This window comes from Taudactylus pleione, unplaced genomic scaffold (assembly GCF_031769625.1).
Source record: "Taudactylus pleione unplaced genomic scaffold, aTauple2 ptg001865l, whole genome shotgun sequence".
Taxonomy (NCBI): Eukaryota; Metazoa; Chordata; class Amphibia; order Anura; family Myobatrachidae; genus Taudactylus; species Taudactylus pleione.
The window spans coordinates 304,813-322,981 of NW_028286262.1; the positions used below are offsets into that span (position 1 = coordinate 304,813).

The 18,169-nt window shown below is 47.1% G+C and overlaps 1 protein-coding gene across 3 annotated transcripts in view; it reads right to left on the bottom strand.

Moving 5' to 3' along the window:
• LOC148436254 (uncharacterized) overlaps positions 1-17,411 on the bottom strand; it is a 35,223-nt gene extending 17,812 nt beyond the window's left edge. The window contains exon 1 of one of the 3 annotated variants that reach the window (XM_088465123.1): positions 17,278-17,411. The gene's annotated coding sequence lies outside the window, so the exon portion shown is untranslated. The other 2 variants (XM_088465121.1, XM_088465122.1) reach the window with 2 other exon arrangements.
• Between the last annotated feature and the right edge of the window lie 758 nt (positions 17,412-18,169).

Genomic DNA, 18,169 nt, shown 5'->3' on the forward strand with positions numbered 1-18,169 from the left:
CTATACTAGACAGACCTATAAGATATTCCAGACCAACCAAATTAATCCATAATAAACAATTAGCATCACACATGTTAAATACACCACAACATTTTACTAAATATTACATACACAATGCATTATACCAGGAAGATTTCATTCCATGAATCGAGTACCTGTGCCCAATTATAATATACACCCTCTAAATACCTTAAAATTAATTAACCCAACAATCGATGGTTGACACAACAATCGATGTTTATATACAGAACAATGCCCCCTATATTCATATATCCCCTAACTGACCACCACAAAATTATGTATAATATATTATGCACAGTATTCCAAGGTATACATTTTAAATAGTTAAGATATTCCAAACCAACCCGATAGATACCCAGTTGATACATAAATAAACAATTGCCATTACACGTTATCCTAAATATTACGTATATATGATGCATGATACCAGGAATATTTCATTCCAAGAATAGAGTACCTGTGAACAATCATAATATACGCAGAATACCTTTAGAGAAAACATTTCAAACCTAGAGTCTCATGCAGACCTTTTGGGGCCATTATTGTTCCCAACCTATAAATCCATCTGGATTCCTTCTGTAACAGCTTTTTTCCTCTATCACCGGCATGGGCGCCGGGCGGGGGGTAATGGGGGGGGCGGGTACAGTTTACCCGGGCCCTGGTCCGGCGTCGCGCGCCCCCCCCCCCCCTCACAGCAGCTCAGCGTGTGCTGGGCTGCTGTGAGAAACTGATCGCGCCCTCCTCCTGCTTAACACCGGGCTGGGGGGGGCTTACAGCGCAGCGCTGTAAGACTCATTCTCTTTTTTTTTTCAAGGGGGCGGCGTGGCCACGCCTCCCGCGATTAGCCCACGCCCCCTCCATTACCCAGGCCGTGCCAGGCTCTCAACGGCACTGATCACCCCCACGTCTAGATACTGGCTCATGATCATAATAATAATGGCCCTTAAACAGGCTACCCCATGCTTAGCCTGTAAGAAGGAAGTGCCTGGACACTATGTCCAGACTCCAGGGCCTGTCGAATAGCACTCCTATGCAGAGCCAATCGCTCGTTGAATTTCCTCTCTGTAGTTTAACCCACATGGGCAAGACAGGAGATACACAACGTACATTGAAGTACAAGTTAATGCATATCGAATGTCATATTTCTTTCCTGTATGAGGATGTGAAAAGGTGCCACCTACAGATAAAGACCTGCAGGTGACACACCCCAAGCATCGGAAGCATCCTGTTTTTTTGACTAAGAAAATGAGAGGTATTGCCTTTGTTCATATAAGTATAGTAGGATCTCTCTGTAATAATAGTATCCTGCAATCGGCACTAGCATTTTTTTTTATAATCTGATATACACACACACACACACTAATATATATATTATATATATATATATATATATACACACATATACATATACACACACACACACATATACACATACAGGTTGAGTCTCCCATATCCAAAATGCTTGGGACCAGGGGCATTTTGGATAACGGAATATTCCATATTTTGGAATATTTGCATATCATAATGAAATATCTTGGGAATGGGACCCCAATATACACAGAATGCATTTATGTGTTATATACACCTTATACACACAGCCTGCAGGTAATTTTATACAATATTTTCAATAATTTTGTGGCTCAAGCAAAGTTTGTGTTCAGAAATTAAATTAATTTATATGTCATACACACCTTATACACAGCCTGGAGGTAATTTTATACAATATTTTTAATAATTTGTGCCTTAAACAAAGTTTGTGTGCATTGAACCATTAAAAATCAAAGGTTTCGTTATCTCAGTCATGCCAAAATTATTCCGTATTTCGGAATATTTGGATATGGGAGACTCAACCTGTATATATATATATATATATATATATATATATGGCGCAAGTGGACAAATGGCACTCTAGATATACAGTATATTTATCTCCCCATCTGTACACACACGTCTAGAGTGCCACTCATCAGCTTGATAGATCTCTCTCTCTATATACATCTCCCAACCCTTTTCCCTCAGTATCTAACCCTATCCCTCCCCAAAGTGCCTAACCGCTCCCATACCTAAAAATGTTGTGGCACCCCTGACTGCATCGGTATTGGTGTTTCGCTGTATTTACCGCTGTGCATCGTGCAAAGAGTTAGTAATAGCCGCGACTGCATCCAATTTAGAATCAGGCCCTATAAGGAGGGAGTATCCTGTCCCCTCAGCAGACCCCATCCTCTCAACTGAGCCTGTTCCATTAGGGCTGCTTCCAAAAAATTCTCGGGCTGGTTTTCCATCCCAATCCGCCCCTGGTATTGTTTATTCTAGATCCGGCGCAGTGCACAGTGCTAGACAGTAAAAAGGGCACTCATGCGTGCGCATAAGGCACCCCTGAAAGAGGGGCATGGTCATGAGAAAAGGGGCCGTATCCTCAAGACACACCCCATTTTCATCACTCTTGAGGGCACGCCTAGCACTTAGACATGCTAGACAACTTTTCCCCCTTTGTGGCCCATGGGTGGGGTTGGCACTGAGCAGGGTGCTACTATAAAGGGAGGGTGCATTTTGCAGTTTTGAAATCAGGCAGAGCGTGACCTCCTGCTAAAAAAAAAAAAAAAAAAAAAAAAAGTATTTAAGACTTGGACACCAGAAAAAAAATATTGTAGTATAGAAAGTTCATGTATTTGAATGTATGTAAAAGTCTTGTGAGTCACACAGAGAATCACACTATACACAGGCCTGGCCAACCTGAGGCTCTCCAGTTATTGTGATACTACAAGTCCCAGCATGCTTTACCAGCTGATTGGTGTAAGGGCATGCTGGAGAGCAACAGGTTGGCCATCCTCGCACTATAGTATAAATCAGATTAGGATGTCTAACACAGGTACTGGTTAAGGATTTCAAGAAAGGGCTACACTGACTATTTTCATCACATTTACAGTGCCTATACAGTTCCCACAATCAATAACCCAGGTTGGTTATTAGAAATGTATTTAAAAAAAAAGTATGACAAGTGGTATCAGGGACTTTCAAATGCTTAAGCATTATACCGTACACGTAACCGTTGTGCAGATGCGCAGCTTATCGGACAAGTAATAGCATGGCGCAAGAACATTAATCATTGCCTCCTGCAACAGAACGGGTCCTTATCACATTTAGGGAATGGTTAACATTTTTATAGTGAGGATATTACAGGGTTTAAAAATGAACCTATACAGATTAAAATAAGAACAAAGGAGAGTTGCTTCATCAATGGTGTCCTCTTTTCAGTTCATTAACACATACCTCTGCCTTATGTCCTGTGATATTCCTGCCTGTACCCAGTTTGCATAGCTTAAGTGCACTACTCACATTAATTCAAAGTGTTCATTCATGACCATAAGCCTGGAGAAGAGCAAATTAGGCCCAGAGTCATTCTTGAATGGTATCTAAATGCCACACAGAAAAAGCTCATAGTATAGGACAAGTGTGGTATGTACAGTGATCGCGCTGAACAAATAACCCTTTCACGTCGCAAACACTGGTTGGACCCGGGTTTTGAACCCAGGTCAGACCAGTGTCAGGGCCTTTCACATCGCCTTAATAACCCGGGTTATTGCAGATTTGGTGCCTTTTAACTCAACCAGAGTTGCCCATGTTAAAACAGTGTGATGTCATTTTTAAAGGATTTTATTGGCTCACAATTATGTTTTCAGTAAAGAAAAGGAGGGGCTGGGGAATGCTTGCAGTGCAGATGACTATGTCACAGGTCTGCTTAATGCAGTATGGCCAAATGCATTGGCACACAGCTCAAAGAACTTCCAGTCCATGCGGGCAGCACCACTTGCTTTTTTCTATTGTGGTCATTCACCTTATGAAATTGCTTCTTCAGTGCCTTCAGCTTATTGACGACCTGCTGTTGGCTCCTGATGAATCCAGATGCAGCGAACATTTTGCCGATGTTGCGATAAGTTATCACATCCATGACAGTGCCAGTTATCTGTTTACATATTACTTCCTCATGCCTGATCCGCAGCAACTCCATTACTTCATCACTCCAGTTTGCCATGATTCCTCCAGTGAAAGTAAAGTGCAGTATAGTACACTGTGCTGTCTGTATATAGCTTATTAATAGCTGATCCAGCGCCCGTACACCAGAAGTCAGGTGAAAAGCACAGACGGCGGCGTTTGGATCATAAAAGGCCTCCAGCAGTGATTGGTTGGTGAATGCTGCCGGCGGTGATTGGCTGCTGTGGCCGCAGAAGTCAGTCACTGCCAGCAGCATCTCCCCAACCAATCACCGCCGGCGGTGATTGGCTTCCCTGCAGAAAGCACACAAGTGAGGGACTCGTGATCGGGGCCCATGGGACCCGGTCATTTTAAAAGTCTCTCACTTCCTGTATCGCATAAAAACGCGCTATAGCACGTATTTCGCCATCACTGATGTTAGGGCAACACTTATGTCAACATGGGACTTCGAACAAAAAGCTTCGGAGCTACAGCAAGTGCAGCATAAAAACAAAATCAAAAATTGTCTGCTAGTAAATGTGTGATTTAGGCCCAGAAACAAAACAATAATGTTGATTGATTTAAATATACCCCTATGACTGACCAGGAGCAGCTGACTTCCGCATCACGTTACCTACTCTACACAACACAGACAAGTCGCACAGCATACCAATTGTAAAGCATAATTGGCCCTATATAAATGTTAATAAACATCAGAGGAGGGAATACAGTGCCCACTCCCTCATTCCTTTGCGGACTAGTTGAAAGGTAAGTGGGAGAGGTGTGTAATGAGTTTTGGAGTAAAGAGAGAATGTGGGTGCATTTTGGGGAAGGTGGTGAAATTTGAGCGAGTATGTGAGGGACATATGAGGGTTGTGGAATTGGCCAAGACCCTTTCAGGCCTTTTATGATTCTTGAAATATAAGGGTAACGTGCAGCACTTTTGAAAGTTGGAGGACTGCGCATGGATATAAAAGTCCACCCCAATGGGCTTATGTAATAATAATTACGGCACTGCCGGCATATTGGAGGGAGTGACGTCAGAAAATTAGACTGTGCAAAAATCGAACGGTGGGGCGGGTCAATGGTTGATTGCTCCCATCTAAACTGCACGGGAGCTATTGAATTGTTTGTGCTACCTATGCCCCTTTCTTGCAGGAGAACGCACAGTATAAAAAAATGTTAATCAGCTTCTCCTGTGCCAAGTCACCGGCGCGCTGCAGTTACGGCATGCCTGACCAGCCCCCAAACCCTACTTTACATGGGTTTTGGCTCACACCTCAGGAGGATGTGAGCAGCAAACCATGATAAATGCAGCATCAGGGGTAGTTGTGCAAACAATTGAATAATTCCTTTGCAGTTTAGACAGGAGCTAAAAAAAATTGAATCATCCCCAGTGCCAAGGAGAGGCTGCGGGAGATGGATCACAAGATTCCTTTCCTGCAAAAATTCCTCCATAGGCATAAAGCAAATTATGTAATTTGAGAATGGCATGAAACAGGGCCAAACCCCCGAAAGCTAAGCTTTTTCTTAGTTTGGTACATAGAGGTCAGACCATAGTCCCCATTTGTAATAATGGGGCCTGCGGTCACCACCAATAGTTAGCCTTTTGCAGATTTCTGTGAAATCTCCTGCATTACACTATTTACATAGCAGTGATAAAATACAATTATGCAGAAACTGTAGTTTCTGCATAATTTTGTGAAAACTACCTTGGATAATAGACCCCCAAGATTGGCAATTTATGTGCTCTATAAATAGAAAAGCACAGTGGTAAGGTAGTTAGCATTATTGCTACACAAGTTCAGTTTTGAATATGGATTTGTAGGTTATCCCCATGTTTTCACTATTTTTCTATGGGTGCTTGTGTCCACCCACAGACCAAAATAACATACTGGGTAGGTTAACTGTCTTCTATCAAAATGAACCCTAATTGGTGAGTGTGATAGGAAGTTTAGGCAAAAGCTTCAATGGGGCAAGGACTGGTGCGATGAACAATTATACAGTGTTGTGTAATATGATTATAACAGTTTCCTATGAGTCAACAATAATGAGGGAAAAAAAATAATATACCAGTGGTTCCCATACTTTTCTAAATATTGGCATCCAGGTTTCAGCATTCTTTTCATGGCAATCCTAGGCCAAAAGTTTAGAGAAATTCTGCAAAAATTATGAAATTAAGAAAACTGTGCTCACCCATCATCCTTAGGTTCAGTTATGTGGTTTTGGATAGGGTTTCTCTTACGTTTGTCCACATATTTTATGATGGTCAGGCACCAGCACTGGATTTGCCTATCATATTGATCATAAAGAAATTTGATTTGGTCCTGGACCACCAACCTTGCAAATGCCTCTCGCAGCACCCAATTTGGGAACCACTGACCAGGTATCCACACGTTATTATAAAAAAAAAAAAAAAGTGTTATTTTTGAAATTTTAAATATGGACCCAAAACAGCAGAATAGACAAAGCATGCAAGTAGAACCGTACGCTATATATACAGTCAGGTGCATAAATATTAGGACATTGACAGAATCATATTTTGGCCTCTATTCGCCACAATGGCTTTGAAATGAAACAAACAAGATGTGCTTTAACTGCAGACTCAGATTTAATTTCAGAGTAATTACATCCAAATCAGGTGAACGGTGTAGGAATTACAACGGTTTCTATATGTGCCTCCCACTTTTTAAGGGGCCAAAAGTAATGGGACTATCAACTCAAAAGCTATTTCATGGACAGGTGTGGCCTATTCCCTCGTTATTTAATTATCAATTAAGCAGGTAAAAGGGCTGGAGTTGATTCTAGGTGTGACATTTGCATTTGGAATCAGTTGCTGTCGACTCTCAATATGAGATCCAAAGAGCTGTCACTATCAGTGAAGCAAGCCATCATTAGGCTGAAAAATCAAAACAAACCCATCAGAGAGATAGCAAAAACATTAGGTGTGGCCAAATCAACTGTTTGGAACATTCTTAAAAAGAAAGAACGCACCAGAGAGCTCAGCAACACCAAAAGACCCAGAAGACCACGGAAAACAACTGTGGTGGATGACAGAAGAATTATTTCCCTGGTGAAGAAAAACCCCTTCACAACAGTTGGCCAAATCAAGAACACTCTCCAGGAGATAGGTGTATATGTGTCAAAGTCAACAATCAAGAGAAGACTTCACAAGAGTGAATATAGTGGGTTCACCACAAGATGTAAACCATTGGTGAGCCTCAAAAAAAGGAAGACCAGATTAGAGTTTGCCAAACAATATCTAAAAAAGCCATTACAGTTCTGGAACAACATCCTATGGACAGATGAGACAAAGATCAACTTGTACCAGATTGATGGGAAGAGAAGAGTATGGAGAAGGAAAGGAACTGCTCATGATCTAAAACATACCACCTCATCAGTGAAGCATGGTGGTGGTAGTGTCATGGTGTGGGCATGTATGGCTGCCAATGGAACTGGTTCCCTTGTATTTATTGATGATGTGACTGCTGACAAAAGCAGCAGAATGAATTCTGAAGTGTTTCGGGCAATATTATATGCTCTTATTCAGTCAAATGCTTCAGAACTCATTGGACGGCGCTTCACAGTGCAGATGGACAATGACCCGAAGCATACTGCAAAAGCAACCAAAGAGTTTTTTAAGGCTAAAAAGTGGAATGTTATGCAATGGCCAAGTCAAACCCCTGACCTGAATCCGATTGAGCATGCATTTCACTTGATGAAGACAAAATTGAAGGGAAAATGCCCCAAGGACAAGCAGGAACTGAAGACATTTGCAGTAGAGGCCTGGCAGAGCATCACCAGGGATGAAACCCAGCGTCTGGTGATGTCTATGCGTTCCAGACTTCAGGCTGTAATTACCTGCATAGGATTTGAAACAAAGTATTAAAAAGTGAAAGTTAGATTTAGGATTGTTTAGTTTGTCCCATTACTTTTGGCCCCTTAAAAAGTGGGAGGCACATATAGAAACCATTGTAATTCCTACACCGTTCACCTGATTTGGATGTAATTATCCTCAAACTAAATCTGAAAGTCTGCAGTAAAAGCACATCTTGTTTGTTTAATTTCAAAGCCATTGTGGTGGTGAATAGAGGCCACAATATGAAAATTCTGTCAATGTCCCAATATTTATGCACCTGACATATACATACATAAAATAAATTATTCTAAAATATATATATATATTTTAGCGTTCCCCTTAGGCTGTTTTGGCGGAGCGCTCTGCTGAAAAAGCCTGCAGGTGCTGTCCCCACCTGCGGTTCTCAGTGTCCCGCAAGTGGGGAGAACTGCGGTGTAGCGGTCACCACCGTGGAATGGATGCTGGGCGCATGCGCCCAGCATCCATTCACACTGACAGCTGTGCTTGGGGGCAGCCCGACATATACATAAGTGCCGGGCGCGCCCCCAAGAGTGACGAAAAACAAGAGATATGGTAAGAACTTACCTTTGTTATCTCTGTTTCTACGAAGTCCATAGGGTCCACAGGGTTGACCTTGGGGTACAGCTGGATCTGGATCCACAGGCACCACGCAGTTAAAGCTTTTGCTGCTCCCAGGATGCACTTGGGTCCATCCTCCCCTAAAGCCCGCCCCCGAGCCACAGGCACCTCAGTTGGTAAGCAGCCAAGGCCGGAGGAGGAGACTAAACAGAGAGAAGGAAGACTGGAACACACAAGGAACCATACTCACAGAAATGGGAGACGGAAAACCGGTGACCAGCCACACAGCCCATATGAAACCAGGTGCGTCAGGGTGGGCGCCCTGTGGACCTATGGACTTCGTAGAAACAGAGATAACAAAGGTAAGTTCTTACCATATTTCTTGCTTTCTACTTCAGGGTCCACAGGGTTGACCTTGGGGATGTTCCAAAGCAGTTCAACTAAGGGCGGGGACGCTCTTGTGCAGAAAGTTGAACCCGGCGCCCGAAGGATGCATCCTGAGAGGCAAAGGTGTCAAACGCATAAAACCTCAAAAACCAGGTAGCCGCCTTACATAGCTGAACAGCAGAGGGACCACGTCTAGCAGCCCGAGAGGGACCCACAGAACGAGTGGAATGAGCCTTAACAGAGGCTGGCACAGGTAAACCCTCCTGTGTATAAACCTCACAAATAACGGAACAGAGCCAACGGGCTAACGTTTGTTTGTTGGCAGGCCAACCCCTCCTGTGAAAACCAAAGAGGACAAACAATGAATCAGGCTTCCTAACAGAAGCAGTCCGGTCCACATAGATTCTAAGCGCACAGACTACATCCAAGGAAGCCTCACCAGCTGAGCGATAGGTGACTGAAAAGCTGACACCACAAGTTCCTGATTGATGTGGAACTTCGAAACCACTTGAGACAAAAAAATCAGGACGAGTGCGAAGCACCGTTCTGTCCTGGTGAAAAATCAGAAAAGGGGGGCGACAGGAAAGCGCCCCCAACTCTGACACCCTCCTGGCAGAAGCAATTGCCAGGTGAAAAACGGTCTTAAACATCAACCACTTGAGTTCCACCGACTCAAGAGGCTCAAAAGGAGGACCCTGCAGGACACGAAGAACCACCGCTGTCCCAAGGAGCCACGAAGGGAGGCTGGATTTGGAGAACACCTTGGGAAAAAGTGTGAACATCAGGCAGCGTAGCGATCCTTCGCTGGAACCACACGAACACATGCACCTTCAGGGAGGCAAGGCGAAGGCCTAGGTCCAAACCTGATTGATGAAAGTCCAAGATCCTAGAAACTCGGAACACCTGAGGATCATAGTTTCTGGACTCACACCACTGAAAATAAGTGCGCCACACCCTGTGGTAAATCTGTGCAAAAGCAGACTTGCGTGCCCTGTGCATGGTACTAATAACCGAACCAGAGAAGCCCCGAGACCTTAAGACTGCTGTCTCAAGGGCCACGCCGTCAAAGACAGCCGACCCAGATCTGGGTAAAGGCAGGGCCCTTGAGACAATAGGTCCTGATGCTGAGGAAGAAGGTACGGAGCGTCGATGGAGAGGCTCCTCAGAACGGAGTACCAAGGACGTCTGGGCCACGCTGGAGCCACCAGCGTGCCGCCGTCCTGCTTGAATTTCCGCAGGACCCGAGGTAGCAGGGATTTCGGAGGAAACAGATACGCCAGGTGAAACGCCCATTTCACCGACAGCGCGTCTACCAGACATGCGCCTGCGTCTCTTGTCCTTGACCCGTAAACGGGCAACTTGTGATTGTGACGGGAGGCCATCAAGTCCAGCTCCGGCAGCCCCCATCTGTCCACGAGTACCTGAAACACCTCTGGGTGAAACGACCATTCCCAGAGATGCACGTTGTGACGGCTGAGGAAGTCCACCTCCCAATTGAGGACTCCGGGGATGAAGAGCGCCGAGATCGCTGGAATGTGGCATTCCGCCCAAGCAAGGATTCAAGACACCTCCGACATCGCAGCCCTCGTTGTGATTGAGGAATGGGAACAATGACCCCAGCTTTCAGCAAGGACTCTATAGCCTCCTGAATCTGCAAAGCCTTGGTTTTGTCCTGAGAAGGACTCGTGCAGAAAAACTGGTGGGGTGGTCTGTGCCGAAAAGACAGGGCGTACCCCTGGGAGACCATTTCTCGAACCCAGGCATCCGTGGTGGTATTGTGCCAGCACTGGAAAAATTGAAGAAGTTGGCCTCCCACTCTGGAGGCCCGTCCCATCAGGCAGAGGGTTTATCTTCCTGTTTGGAAGCAGGGCGCCTGGCACTCCAGGCCTACTTCTTGGGTTTAGAGGCAGACTTGGACGCCGACTGCCTCGAGAAAGACTGACCTTTGGCCTTTCCCTGAACCCGAAAGGACCGAAAAGCAGAGCTCCTCACCTTAGTAGGCGCTGAAGCCGAAGGGAGGAAGGCAGACTTGGATTTAGCCAGAGTATCCACTATTTTGTCCAAGTCCGGACCGAACAACAACTCCCCATTAAAAGGTAAGGCCTCCAGGCCCTTTTTAGAATCCGCGTCCGCCCTCCAGGACCGTAGCCACAAGGACCGACGAGCCGACACAGCTGCAGCCGACACCCTAGAGGTCAGCAGGCTAGCATCTAACGACGCTTCCCCAATATATGAAGCCGCATCTCTCATTTGTCCCACCAACGCCCTCTAGATATCCGGAGCATCGTCCGGAAAGGTATCTTCCAACGCGTTGGCCCAGCTCTCAATGGCCTTAGCCACCCAAGAGATGGCCATGGACGGACGGGCCACAGCTCCAGAGAGGGAATAGATAGACTTTAAACAAGTCTCCACTTTCCTGTCCGTGGGATCCTTCAGAGAAGAGATAGACGGCAATGGCAATGTATCGCTCTCAATTGCGCGGGTGACATGGGAATCCACCGCCGGTGGGGTTTCCCATTTCCTGCAATGTGCTTCAGGAAAAGAATAATTAGACGCCAACCTTTTCTGCGGTTGGTATCTCTTACTGGGCAACTGCCAGGCCACCGCCATATGATCAGTCAATTGGTCAGACAGGGGAAAAAATATTCGAAGTTACCTTAGCCTTTTTAAAATTAGGAAACTTCGACCTAGGAGCCGGCGCATCATCCTCTATATGGAGGATAGCCCGCACCGCCCTAACTAATGTTGGCACATTAATGGAGGACTTAGTCTCTACCTCCTGGCCCACGGCATCAGAGTCAGAGTCCGTATGAATCTCCATCATCTGACGACACGTCCGAGTCCGACAATTGCGCCGTCAGTGAACACACAACAGGACGCTTAGACGCCTTTGGTGGCACATCACTTTGCAACATCGACTGAAAAGCTGAAGATGAGGCCGCCAGACTCAGTACAAAGCTGGAGAGAACATCTACCCAAGGCGGAGGAGCCGACTGAGGAAAACTCTGAACAGGCACCACAGACTGCTGCGTCACAGGTGGAGACTGAACATACACAGGCAGCCCCGTATAGGGACCCACAGTTCGGGACCCGGGGGGAGACTGCAAAAACTGCGGGATACCTGGGGAATGGGGGGGGGGGGTGTTTGTCTGGGGCAACGCCTGAGAAGGGAGCGTTGTTGGGACCGATAATAGACGCCAGCACCTGTGAAAACATTGCCCAAGGAGAGTCCTGCGATATAGGGAGTTTAGAGGTACCAGCTGGCACCGCCCGCACAGACCATCCGTAGGTAAGTCTTCACTATCCACTCTCGCAGAACAGCGCCTGCAGGAAAACAACACAGGATCCCCGGAGCGCTCAATCTCCTCATCAGACATGATACAGTAAATACTCAATGAATACGTATCACCAGAGGAATTATGGTGTCAACACCTGCGCAACCACCAGTATGCAACACAAACAGCCCACAATATGGTACTGAGTAGCACACAACTGTATGTGACTGACCTCACTAATACTTGTTTTATATAAGTGAGGTCCACAGAAAAATGCCCTTCCCCCACACACCTGCCGGGCCGTAGGAGAAGGAAAAGGATAGGTATAAGCTCACAGTAAGTAGAAATAAGTTACAGACAGCAGCACTAGCAAAAGTCACATACCATGCAGAGAAAATATACTCACTGCACCTTCCGCTACATTCAACCGCCCAGATTCAGTGTCTGGGATGGCTATAGCGCTGTGTACACTGGGGAGAGGTACACAGGGGGACCGGTCCACTTGTACCGCCTGGGAGATCTGCGATGTCAGCCCAAAAGAAAAAGCCCCCAAAACATGGACTACTGTTACACAAAAAAAAAAAACATCCGCCCCTAAGACCCCACCCTGTATGGCCATTCCCCTAAACTAATGACATACTTTGATCCCCTAACCAAAACTCTCCTCCCCCCCACAAACTAAAACAAAGAAGAAGAACTAACTGTCCCAACCCAAACCCACCCTGTATGACCATCTACACCTATGGTATACCTGGATCCCTAACCTAACTACTAAACCCTAAAAACAGGGACTTTAGGAAAACTGAAAGCTATTTCTTGCAGAGCACTCCCATAAGTAATAAGTACAATAGGTTTCCCAGTGGAATAATAACACTATATAAATCAGTACACAGTATAAAAATTAAAAAAAAGCATATAAAAAAAACAGAAACCTCAATAATAATCACTGCAGAAGTAAAGCAAACAATATACTTTAATACTACGCAGTCAGCATTGTGGGTGCGGGTGACAGACAAGCCAAGTCTTTCCATCCTGTAGGTTGTTAAAGAAAGGAGTAGGGAAGAGCATGGAGTACTGTATTTGCATGTCCCAAAGTTTCTTTTTACCTGCAAGAATTGTGACCGTGCTTTTTGAACTTCCAAGGCAAAATCCAGATAGACAGAAACAGAATGATTCTCATACTTCAGGGGACCATGGAGGAGAGCCAAACACAACACTGTGTTACGGTCCTTGAAATGGAGGAGACGAGCAATAGAAGTGCTGGAAGGAGCTCAAGGAGGAGGAGGTTGTGAGGGGAGGGGGTGAGCAAGTTCCACAGCGAACTGAGGTGTGAAAGCTTCTTTAATAAAATTGTTGAACCAGCCAATCCTCAAGAAATTTCTCTGGAGCAGAACCCTCCGCTCACTCAGGTAGGCCTACAAAGTGCAGATTATTATGTCTAAGCCTGCCCTCCATATCGGATAACTTGGACTTGACAGCAGCCATCTAAGAGAGATCAGAAATGTTATCCTGCATTGGCTTCGTAATATTGTCCAGGTTAGATATTCTGTGCTCACCGTCACCAACTCTTTCCCATATATCATGGCGGAGCAAAGAAATGTCAATATGCAACTGACCAATCTGATCAGTAACCAGTTGCTCAGAGGATGTGATAGACTGCAGGACCTGCTGCATGTAAGGCGGCGATTCGTCTGGAGTATTCCCAGCCAGGGACCTTAACTGAGAGACCTGGGTTTCAGCAGGAGCATCCAAAGGTGGAGGGGCCAGAGAAGAGTGGGTAAATCGTTCCAGCTTGGCCACAGCGTTCCTGGATTTACCCATGTCTAAAATAAGGAGGGCCTCCCTTGAGATGCGCTGACTCAGACCGTGAGTGATGTGCCACTTAGAGAAGTTTACACTTGTGTGAAGGTAAGCATATGCTGCACAGCAGGTAACTTCCACAGCAATGTGAGGAGAAAGCTGCCTCTCTTTTGGCTGGGCCTCAAACGGTATATCCAGAATGGCCACCATCAATACAAATAAAGTCCAGCCACAATAATTCACAAGCAGCAGTCCCAGGCACTCTCTCAAAGACCAGAGAGGCACCACAAAAGAGCGGGAAGCAGCCGCCAGCAGGTATCAGGACAAGATGGTGGCTGCATCACTCCACCAACACAGGCCCCAGAGAGAAATGCACCACCAACGTGAGCAGGCATCGGAGACCACCAGGCACCTCCTGCAGAAGCCAACACAGGACCACCAGCAGAGCCCAGGACAGAGAGTGCAGCAAGACCCGTCCGCAGGTACGCACGACCAGGAAAGTAATAGGACGGCACCTGAGAGACCCGATAAGCACAGCAAGGCAACAGGAGCTGGTACTGCACACTATGAACAAGTTTCAGCACAGGACCACTAGGTAAACCAGAGCTTGAGCAAGATAAATGTGAGAGCTCTGGCAGTGTGCTGCAGGTCTGGCTCGAGGAACATTCGACCAGTGTGGTCAAACAGGGATGCCACCCCATTGAGGGCACACCCCTCCCGACCATTCCCGATATCAGTAGGACAGTCCCATTTTTCGGGCACTGCCCACGAGTCGAAGTGTCCCGAGGATGGTCGTGCACCTCCACAGCTGTGCCAGCTCCGGAGAAGAGGAATGGATGCCGCGCAGTCAGTGCAGGAACAGGGCTGGGGGCAGCCCAGCTACGGACGTAGTGCTGGGCTTGCCCCCAGCCTGACGTTAACGGGAGGTGTGCCATACGGGCACACCCCCAAATAACGTACTTTAGGGGGCATACCCTATGGTAATCAGGTAACGTCCCAATTTCTGGATGCCCCCTGGAGCCGGCCCTGGTCTGCTGCCTACGCCATGCCAAGCCCCCATTCACATACATTCTTAAGAGAAACTGGTGCAACATATTACTACACTGCTAAAACCAACTTAATAGGAGTGAATTAGGAGTAGAACATCTACACAATACAGCATCACACTGATAAAATGGGATGTAGTTGGCATCCAGGTGTGCGGGATGCCGACAGTCTGTATATCGGCGACGAAATCCTGACTCCAGTATCCCGACTGCCGGCAGCCCACAGGTAAGTATCGGGTTGTTAGGGGGAGGTTAGGGTTAGGTACCGGGGAGGGAGTGTTAGGATTAGGGTGCGCGAGGGGGAGGTTTGGGCACTAGGGAGGGAGGTTAGGTTTAGGCACCGGGGTCTTAGGTTTAGGGTACAGGGAGGTTAGGCTTAGGCACTGGTGGGGGGGGGGGTTAGGCACCGGAGAGGGAGGGTTAGGAAAATACTTGCATGCGTTCCTATGGGTGTCGGGACAGCTAGGATTTCATACCCAACCAGATAAAACATGTATAGGGGAACTATGGCCCTCATTCAGAGCCGTACGCTCTGAATGAGGGCCGTCCTCCATAACTATGGAGCGTCCTCCTGGACGCTCGTATAGCTGTGGGTCACCACCCACAGCCTATACGAGCGTGCAGTTTGATGGCCGTGATGGTCTTGACCATCGCGACCATCGAAACTGCGAGCCGGAGCCTGCGGTTGAGGTTTTCAACTGCAAGGCCCGGAGTGATTTTGGCTCTATCAGAGCCAAAATCACTCCCACTGACATCACTAGTGATGTCAGTGGGCCGGCTTCTGACGGTAGGCGTTCCCTTAGGAACGCCCCCGTCAGGGAGGCACGCCCCCGGCACACCCACCAAAGGGGGCGTGCTGTCAATCAACATCGACAGCACGCCCCCTTTGATCAGACACAACGAGCGAAGGAAAGTCCTTCGCTCGTCGCGTCTGGCGCATGCGCACGACGGGGCTCCCTCCGTCGTGCGCATGCTCAGTGCAGAACATCGACCCACTTGCGAGCGGACAGCCGCTCGCGAGTGGGTCTGAATCAGGCCCTATGTAAAGTAACTGCTATTATGTTGCTAACATTAACAACCTTCCAGGGGGTGTCTCAGATTGCTCTTTATGGTGTGAAATGAGGGACAAGTGACAGTAAAGCTGGGTACACATCTGGCTGACAGGTCTCCGACCTATAATTATTGGTAAGGGCAGACACATTTGGCTGATTTGTCTGCATTGACATCACAACTGGGCATGCATTTAAATTTGCCCACCTAATGGAGTCAGGTATGTCAGTCACCAGCAGGTGCCTGCAGTCGGCATCCAGACGATCAGCATCAGTTGTGCTGCAGAACAAACGCATTACGCAGGCGAACTAGCACTGCAGAACCGACTCGGCAGTGCTAAGTTTCATTGCTTCAAAAAGGCGCGGTGAAGCCGTTCGGGGAGACAGCTGATTTTCGGATCAGCTGTCTGCACGTTGGAGCAATGAGGAATTGCTACGGTGCTCGCGGCAAGTTAGTATATTATCTGGGTCCACTCGGACCCCAACAATTAACAATGAAGACAACTAAGTGATACTTAGACGATATTGTTCTGAGCAGATTTGAACGATATATATATAGGCCACATCACTTAGTACGGACGATTGCGCACTACTGTACGTCAATCGTATCTGATCTGCTGTGCACACACGGCACTACTGTACGTCAATCGTATCTGATCTGCTGTGCACACACGGCACTACTGTACGTCAATCGTATCTGATCTGCTGTGCACACACGGCAGATCAGAAGATCCAGCAGCCAACACCATGCTTCTGGCTGAGGCAAGCAAACGCTATACACCAGATCGTGCACTATGTACAGACTGCCCGATATATCATGCTATCGCATCTGCCATCACTGGGTACACACATTGTCTAATATGTACCCAGCTTTAAACAGTATTTTCACTAGAACTATTTTTAAGGAATTGGAAAACAGGTCAGGTCTTTATCAGTATCATTATACACCTGGCATAAAAAAAGTACTGTGCACAACTCCGATATGATGCTGTGAACGTGATGGCTGGGGCGTGTGAGACACTATCTGTAGTCAGACCTGAGTTACTAGCATGGTATGCATGTAAGGGGACAAATCCCTGTGTCCCGGGTGACGTGTTCATTGCACAATATTACCCCCTCCGCGTGATGATGATGCCGGCATGGCAGGTATTAGGGAGCACGCCATTAACCATAGGTCAGGCACATTATTACTCACAGTACGGACATGCTGCGCTGTGACTAGTGTGCAGGGAGACAGCCGCCGTCACACATCACTACACGGTGTCCGCTGCTCGGAGCTGCCTTAGTACCTTTTGCACACACTCTCTCCAGAGTCCCGACTGTCACCTGCTACTGCGGCTGCAGATTCACATCACACAACAGCCACAACTTTCAAATACTATCTTAAACCGCACTCGGTCCTCATTGGTCTCTGGATATCATGTGTCCTCCTTATAGATATAAATCGCCCAATGGCTGCAGCGTAAAAGGTGCATGTGCCAATGAGTAGGCTGAAGGGAGTGGCAGAGAGCAACGCCGGGCGGAAGAGCTAGTTAGACGCTGCTGAGTGACGCAGTTGGTGGGCTGTGGCCGGCCTGTTTACGGGTGTGATCGTGTCGACTCGTGTGCTCTACTGCCAGACATTACACAACACGCAGCGTAATCTCTATGGCTCACAACTGCATTTCCATTGCGATCGTTATCCCGTCACAGCAGTGCACAAGGACTCACACTTAGCACACATATGTACTGTTTAGCAAGACTGCGAAACCATCAGTACAATCGAGTATCATCGCAGCCTCACGCACACTTGCACAAGCACTGACCTTGCTCAGAAATTGCTAACTTCTAAGCAAGCTATGAGACCTCAGACTGTAGGGCATTGCAGTGGCTAATTTATTGATGTCCCCGCAACGTCATGCGAACGCACTGAGACGTCTGCTTTTCGCAGACCACTCCCCCATCACCTCCCACAAACGGTACTTTCTGTCACTCACTCTGCGATGGGTCTGCATAGTCTTTGCGATTGCAGTCCTGATTGCAGTGACTTGTTTGAGCACGTGTTGTGTGATGGTTGCAGTCAGAAAGTCGACGGTGGAAATGCCGACCGTCGGCTTCCTGTTTAATCCCGGCACGGTACTAATGACAGGTGTCAAAATCCCGACGCCTGTCATTATACCTATGACGGGAGCCCGCCCGGCA